The sequence below is a fragment of the Procambarus clarkii genome, unplaced genomic scaffold, assembly GCF_040958095.1.
Source record: "Procambarus clarkii isolate CNS0578487 unplaced genomic scaffold, FALCON_Pclarkii_2.0 HiC_scaffold_115, whole genome shotgun sequence".
Taxonomy (NCBI): Eukaryota; Metazoa; Arthropoda; class Malacostraca; order Decapoda; family Cambaridae; genus Procambarus; species Procambarus clarkii.
The window spans coordinates 238,853-247,401 of NW_027189148.1; the positions used below are offsets into that span (position 1 = coordinate 238,853).

At 44.2% G+C, this 8,549-nt stretch overlaps 2 non-coding genes across 2 annotated transcripts; both read right to left on the bottom strand.

Annotated features, from left to right (window-relative positions):
• Positions 1 to 119, bottom strand: LOC138360594 (5S ribosomal RNA). The gene has a single exon (XR_011226506.1). It is a non-coding gene; the product is annotated as a 5S ribosomal RNA (ribosomal RNA).
• An 8,089-nt stretch (positions 120 to 8,208) lies between these two features.
• On the bottom strand, positions 8,209 to 8,327 carry LOC138360585 (5S ribosomal RNA). Its single transcript, XR_011226497.1, has one exon. It is a non-coding gene; the product is annotated as a 5S ribosomal RNA (ribosomal RNA).
• Positions 8,328 to 8,549: the final 222 nt, after the last annotated feature.

Consider the following 8,549-nt stretch of genomic DNA (forward strand, 5'->3'; position numbering starts at 1 on the left):
TGCCAACAGCATTTGGTGTTCCCAGGCGGTCACCCATCCAAGTACTAACCAAACCCAACGTTGCTTAACTTCGCTGATCGGACGAGAAGCGGTGTGCTCAACGTGGTATGGCCGTTGGCATGAGACTGCCTACACATTGTGGCTAATAACCAACTCTTTTTAGTCATCACGGCAGGATACGGACCTTCTTGTGGTGTCTTAATGGTAATTGTATCCTAACATATTTTTGTCTCCTGGCATGGATATTTAACATCGTTTATTCAGTCTTGGGTTTATGTTCTTTCGCCATTTACAGACATTTTACATCTACCTACTTCCTCAGCCTAGCCCTGCCAATTTCTAATGAATTTGTGGATTTTCTTTTGTAATACATACATGTGTGTGCTCATCTGCTCTTCAGTTTTTATGATATTTGTCTCATCTGTCCTGCTTTATGATACTTTTACAAAGAACATGAACAAATGCTTCTATTTTAGAGAAGATATGGGATCCAGGTTTCGGAGCCGTAAAACCAACCGTCGTGATTGGTGGAACGAGTTGCCAGGTTGCAGCTTCTGTACCGTGCCGGCACATAAATAGGTTCGGCTCAAGCGGCGGCAGCATCATTCCCCCGTGACTGTCTGAGCGTCTCTCATCACCTTGGTTATCTCATCATCATCATGGTAGAAGCAAAGCCTACCAAGAAGGCTGCGGCTGCTGCTGCTGTGGTGGCCACCACCAGGAAACCTCGCGTCCAGGTTGCTCACCCGAAAACTAGTCAAATGGTTCTAGCCGCGGTCGCAGCACTCAAAGACCGTAAGGGCTCGTCTCTACAAGCAATCAAGAAGTACGTTGTTGCCAACAACAAAGTCGAGGCTGCCAAGATCGCCATTTACATCCGAAGATTTCTCAAGAAAGCAGTGGCTGACGGCATTCTTGTTCAGACCAAGGGAAGTGGAGCTAGTGGATCATTCAAGCTGGCCGTAGCAGAGAAGAGGGCCGTTCTAACTCCCAAGAAAGCCACCACAACCAAGAAACCATCTACAGCAGCAAAGAAGGCCGTGGTAACTCCCAAGAAAGCCGCCACAAGCAACAAACCACCTACAGCCTTGAAAAAGAAGCAGCAGCAGCAGCAGCTTGTTGTTGGGAACAAAAAGGCCCAAAATAAAGAGAGCTTCAAAATCTCCCAAACCACCCAAGGCAAAGAAAGCTGTCAAAGAAAACAACAAAGGCAAAATAAAACGACGACATGCAAGCAGCATGAATACACATGACAATAAACATCCAGGCCTCCCCCCTCAGTGGAGGGGCCGTCATATGATTCCAAAAAAAGAGTTTAGTTTTGTAGACAAATAAATCATTACTTTTGGGTAGATTTACTCTGTATATATATATATATATAGATATATATATATATTATATATATATATATATATATATATTATATATATATATATATATATATATATATATTATATATACAACATGGGTGAGGTGATATGGTACCAAAGTTTTGGGTAAGGTGATTGACATTTACACAAGATAAAAACACGAACCAATGGGAATAAAAACATAAGAATGGAAGTAACTGCAGAAGGCCTATTGGCCCATAACACAAGCACTTCCTCTTGATGCTTCTATATTGGTTCGGAGTCTTGAAGCTATAATATATATATATATATATATATATATATATATATATATATATATATATTATATATATATATATATATATATATATATATATATATATATGCACACAAAACTAAATAGTCTTGTTAGACAAATTGCCCCTATTAGAGGCAAGTTGACTAACAAGCCGAATGACTGCAATTGTTTTGAATTTGAGTTAAATCTAACATAGAAATGTAATCAAACCTAACCTAACCTATGCTAACCCAAGCTAAGCTAACCTAACCTAACCTAACCTAAGCTAACCAAGCTAAGCTAAGCTAACCTAACCTAACCTAACCTAACCTAACGCTAAGCTAACCTAACCTAACCTAACCTAACTAACCCAGCAATTCATGATCTTAATATAATACTGTTAATTGGATAAACCAATTTGGAAAGAAATGTTCGAAAATAACAAAATTAACTGTGCTTGTTAGGAAAATTGGGCCTTGCATACTTGTCCCAATAGTGTGGTTCTCGCTTTTAGGTACGACATAAACGTATACCTAAGTTGAGAGAGAAAAAGATTCGCACTCAAACATGCATATCGATTGCCAGTCCTGAATTCTGGGTAGATATTCGTGTCCTCCCTTTTCATTTACCATCATTTGGATACTATCAAACAGCTCTGAGAAGGATAAAATGAATAAAACGGGTAGCTCACTCATGTAAAAAGGAAGAGTTGGGAAAGATCTCTCTCTCTCTCTCTCTCTCATCCCCCTCACCCCCCCCCACCAATGATCCTGCTCTGCTAGTATATAACGTAACAAACCTTCCCCCCCCCCCCCTCCCTCCCCAATCAGAGTCCCTTTAAGCATGCGAGGATAAAAAATAGATTTCATAAGACCCAATGTGCTAGCTGATATCAAAACAATTTATGTTATCGTCTATTAAGCCCTTCAGTAAAAAAGTATAGGGACCTAATTAGGTCCCGTTTTGAGGTGGTGGTGGGTGGAATCGATGGATTAGCCAAGCTCTTATCCGCCGAATCCGTAGAGGGTACGACCCTGGCGCTTCAGAGCGTACACCACGTCCATAGGCAGTGACGGTCTTCCTCTTGGCGTGTTCCGTGTAGGTTACAGCATCACGGATGACGTTCTCGAGGAACACCTTCAGGACGCCACGGGTCTCTTCGTAGATGAGACCCGAAATACGCTTCACGCCGCCACGACGAGCTAAGCGACGAATAGCGGGCTTGGTGATGCCCTGGATGTTGTCACGTAGCACCTTACGATGACGCTTGGCGCCACCCTTTCCGAGTCCCTTGCCTCCCTTGCCGCGTCCAGTCATGGTGTTGAAGTTGTGTGAATCGAATTGACGAATGCCCGCACGATTTCCCGACTATATCCCATCAAGCGGACGTACTAGTAGCATTGCAACTCCTGCCTGCCCTTACTTTACGCTTGTGGTCGAGTAGACACGGCTTTCTCACAACGCTTTCAAAACTGCAGTTGCCTACTCGTCTGTTTCACGTCCCTGTGAAATGACTTTTGCACAAATCCAAAAAATAGAGCAAAATCAGCGATAATAGTGATTGAGGTGAGCCGCCTGTTGGCTGCAGCCAGAGGAAGGAGGGGAGGGGCAACGGGGTGACGTAGGCGAGTCGAGCAGCCAATGGCGCTCGAGCAAGCGCCTCGAGACGGCGTATATAAGCAAAAATTTTTCGGCGCCGGCCATCACAAACCACAGTTGTTCACCATGGCTCGCACCAAGGCAGAGACTGCTCGCAAGTCCACGGGAGGCAAGGCTCCTCGTAAGCAGCTGGCCACCAAGGCAGCACGCAAGTCTGCTCCTGCCACAGGGGGTGTGAAGAAGCCTCACCGTTACAGGCCCGGAACGGTCGCCCTGCGTGAGATCCGTCGTTACCAGAAGAGCACCGAGTTGCTCATCAGGAAACTTCCCTTCCAGCGTCTGGTGCGCGAGATTGCCCAGGACTTCAAGACCGATCTTCGCTTCCAGTCGTCTGCCGTCATGGCTTTACAGGAGGCATCCGAGGCTTACCTGGTCGGTCTCTTCGAGGACACTAACCTCTGTGCCATCCACGCCAAGCGTGTCACCATCATGCCAAAGGACATTCAGCTTGCTCGCCGTATCCGTGGAGAGCGTGCATAAGCTAAATCGACCACCCTAGTATACACCAAACTCGGCCCTTCTCAGGGCCAAAATATCCTTCTAAGGAGATTTCAGACATTCCTAGCATAATTTAGGTGTCATACATACATGTGATATCAATAAATCAAGTCATTTGTAGTACAACCTGTTCTCTTACAAACAAAACGCCGTCGCTTTTCACTCTTATGCACTGTCAAGGATCACCCCCCCCCCCCCCAAAATAAAAATTGTCATACTGTACTAGAAATAAAAGCAGCTTGTATAAGTGACATATACTGTCCAGTCCTGTTTTATTCTGTTTTCGGTCCTCTGGCTTAATCTGTTAAGTTAGGAGATGACATTTTAAATTAACCGTTTTCTTGACATTTTCAAACCTAAGAGGGTGGCCTGCATAGTAATCCTAATGTGGAACATAACATGAATCTCTAATCTCTAGAAAAAAGATACCGAGTGCTTATATGTGTTGAGAGAGAGAGAGAGAGAGAGAGAGAGAGAGAGAGAGAGAGAGAGAGAGAGAGAGAGAGAGAGAGAGAGAGAGAGAGAGAGAGAGAGAGAGACACGACAGACAGACAGACAGACAGACAAGACAGACAGACAGACAGACAGACAGACAGACAGACAGACAGACAGACAGACAGGCAAGGCAGGCAGGCAGACAGACAGACAGACAGACAGACAGACAGACAGACAGACACTGAGAGAGAGAAACACACACAGACAGTTTCATAAATATTCTCATTTTATAGCTATTTGCTTTCAGTGACAGAGGTTTTTGTTATAATAGTATTGGTGTCTAACACTCACAATCTCTTTAGAAATTAAAGTGTGGCTCCAATGGAGCCGAGTTTGTTGGTTTGAGGCCAAGCCACCACCACAGGGCAGTAAGTAAGCCGTTTACTTGGAGGAGGTGTACTTGGTGACGGCCTTAGTGCCCTCAGAGACGGCGTGCTTGGCCAGTTCTCCGGGCAACAGGAGCCTTACAGCCGTCTGGATCTCCCGACTGGTAATGGTGGAACGCTTGTTGTAGTGGGCCAGGCGAGAAGCCTCGGCGGCGATGCGCTCGAAGATGTCGTTCACGAACGAGTTCATGATCGACATGGCTTTGGAAGAGATACCAGTGTCGGGGTGGACCTGCTTCAGCACTTTGTAGATGTAGATGCTGTAGCTCTCCTTCCTCCTGCGCTTCTTTTTCTTATCGCCCTTGGCAATGGCCTTCTGGGCCTTTCCGGCCTTCTTGGCAGCCTTTCCAGATGCCTTGGGTGGCATGATGATGCTCGTGCTGGCTGGCGTTGCGATACAATAATGAACTTTTGCGCGAGGCGAGCTTTCCTTTTATATCCCGCTCGCGACTCAGCTCAGAGCGGGTCGCGTGGCGGAGCGCGCTGATTGGTCAGTGGCGGGCTCCCTTGATCCTGAGCGGGGTATATAACACGAAGCTCGATCTGCGGGGCGGCATAAAACACCACAAACCCACAACAGCAGCAGCAATGTCAGGACGCGGCAAGGGAGGCAAAGTGAAGGGCAAGTCAAAGTCTCGCTCCAGCAGGGCCGGACTTCAGTTCCCCGTGGGCAGAATTCACCGTCTGCTGCGTAAGGGCAACTACGCCGAACGCGTCGGTGCTGGCGCTCCTGTCTACCTGGCAGCCGTCATGGAATACCTCGCTGCCGAAGTTCTGGAGCTCGCCGGTAACGCCGCACGTGACAACAAGAAGACCCGTATCATCCCACGTCACTTGCAGTTGGCCATCCGCAACGACGAAGAACTCAACAAACTTCTGTCTGGCGTAACCATTGCACAGGGAGGTGTTCTTCCAAACATTCAGGCAGTTCTTTTGCCAAAGAAGACAGAGAAGAAGTAAGCACTTCTGCCACCCACCACGACAAATACCATAACCAGGCTCCATCCGGAGCCACACACACTTTAATAGAGAGATTCAAGTAGACAATCAACTTTCAAACATTAATAATAACATTTATATTGATTTCATTGGAATGTGTACATAACAAACAAACAAACAAACAAAATTATAGGGGATATTCAGCATCACTTGGAATATTAACCAATCATATAAATCCAATATATATTTTATATTTTACTTTAAGCGAGGAATTCATATTCTATTAATTTTTAATCATACAAATGAACAAAAGCAATTCTTCACTAGACGTAATGAATGAATAAATGATCAAGTTTTAATGTGTTTCATGAATATATATATATATATATATATATATATATATATATATATATATATATATATATATTATATATATATATATATATATATATATATATATATATATTAATACTTGTGAACCAGAATATGTTTGAGCAGCAGCGATCGTGCCTGCCATTGGCCGAAGTGCAACAATTCAAATAATTTAAAGGGCCTGCTCGGGTATATAAGAGAGGCTGGGAGACTGGGGCCGGTGGTGGGTGATGGGTGATGAGTGATGGTGTGGTGTGGTATGGTGTTGTTAAGAGTTGATTTACGGCCAGCCAGCCAGCTGCAGCCAAGGCAGGGCAGGGCAAGGCAAGGCAAGGCAAGGCAAGGCAAGGCAGGCAATAACAGGAACAGGACAGGACAAGGCAAGGCAAGGCAAGGCAAGGCAAGGCAAGCAGGCGGGCGGGCGGGCGGGCGGGCGGGCGGGCGGGCGGGCAGGCCAGCCAGCCAGCCAGCCAGCCAGCCAGCCAGCCAGCCAGCCAGCCAGGCAGGCAGGCAGGCAGGCAGGCAGGCAGGCAGGCAGGCAGGCAGCCAGGCAGCCAGCCAGTCAGCCAACCAGCCAGCCAGCCAGCCAGCCAGCCAGCCAGGCCAGCCAGCCAGCCAGCCACTCCCACTTTGTATTTATATGCATTCAATTTATATTCAAACATTATATATGTTAAGGGCCTAGTTTTAGTGTTTATTTTAAAAATGACAAACATCGAGTCGTTTTACCAGTCCTTTAGCGTTAACGGTGATGCATTTTAAAACTGAACAGAAATCACCTTTTCTGGATATATCAAATATCGAATCCGCTTAATGTGCCTACAATTCAATCATTCAAAAAATACATAATTTACATCATGCCTTTTCATAGAACAGACAATAAGATTTGAGACAATAAGAACTTTAGTTTTATAACTAAAGTTGCACAATTATACCAACTCTATGGTGGCTGGGTGGTAAGGTGTGTGGCTGGTGTTTTGGAAGTCGCGAGTTCAAACGACCCAATGGGAGTACTTTTTTTTTTTATGCCATACAATCTTCCTAGTACTATTATGTAGGTGTGTGTGTGTGTGTGTTTTTATTCATTCTTTGGTTTTATAGATGACATACATATTGACTCCTTTTACCGGTCCTTAATTAGGCTCTGGGGAAGCAATGGTGGTGGGGTGGTGGTGGTGCATTTAAAACTAAACCAAAAATCACCAGTTCTGGACGCGTCAAATATCATATCCGCTTAATGTGTCTACAACCTAATTACTTAAAACTACACTATTTAATTCATTCATATCATGTGCATATTGGTCATTATGCTCATACAACCGACATAACAATTTATTTTCATTATTAGAATCATACATTTCATCAAGTAATACAGATACAAAGAGATTTTCTTTCTGAGAAGACCGTTAGTATTGGCTGGCTGGCAGGCAGGCAGGCATTTGAGGGTTATTATTTCGCCTGTTGATTGGGGGGAGGGTTGATGTGTTAGGGGGTTTTCGGTTAGGTGTGGTGGTGGTGATTGGTGGTGATTGGTGGTGATTGGTGGTGGTGGTGATTGGTGGTGAGTAGTGGTGGTGGTGGTGAGTAGTGGTGGTGGTGGTGGTGGTGGTGGTAGTAGGTGGGAGGGGGGGGGGGGGGGGGAAGGGGAATGATGGTCTGTGGATTCCTTCTCCGTACCCCTTACATATAAGCAAAAACATGCCTTCCTGTGGGTATAGAAACATTAACACAAATTATATCAGTAACTGATATTGTAGCCTTTTAAACAGAAAAGATTTGTACATACAAATACTTTTAAATTATCATTTATTTGTGGAAATGGCATTTACGTCATTAAATTGATACCTCAGCATCAAGTGTGTCCTGCAGCTGTGGTCCAGTGGTAAAGTGTATATAAGTGATGCGTATTCTTGGAGTTGCGAGTTCAAACCCGGATTAAGCTATATATATATATATATATATATATATATATATATAATATATATATATATATATATATATATATATATATATATATATATATATATATATATATATACAACATGTTTTGTTTTGGTTGTTTGTTTTTGTATAAAGCCTCACACACTATATTAAGCGAGTTTGTTTTAAACATGACATACATATTAATTCATTTTACCAGGCCTTATTCCACACAACTCCGTGAATTTCCCGTGGAGCCAGCCATTCAAACAAAAACAAACGAAACAAAACAAAACAAAACAAAAAACATTATTGCCAACAGCATTTGGTGTTCCCAGGCGGTCACCCATCCAAGTACTAACCAAACCCAACGTTGCTTAACTTCGCTGATCGGACGAGAAGCGGTGTTCTCAACGTGGTATGGCCGTTGGCATGAGACTGCCTACACATTGTGGCTAATAACCAACTCTTTTTAGTCATCACGGCAGGATACGGACCTTCTTGTGGTGTCTTAATGGTAATTGTATCCTAACATATTTTTGTCTCCTTGGCATGGATATTTAACATCGTTTATTCAGTCTTGGGTTTATGTTCTTTCGCCATTTACAGACATTTTACATCTACCTACTTCCTCAGCCTGCCCTGCCAATTTCT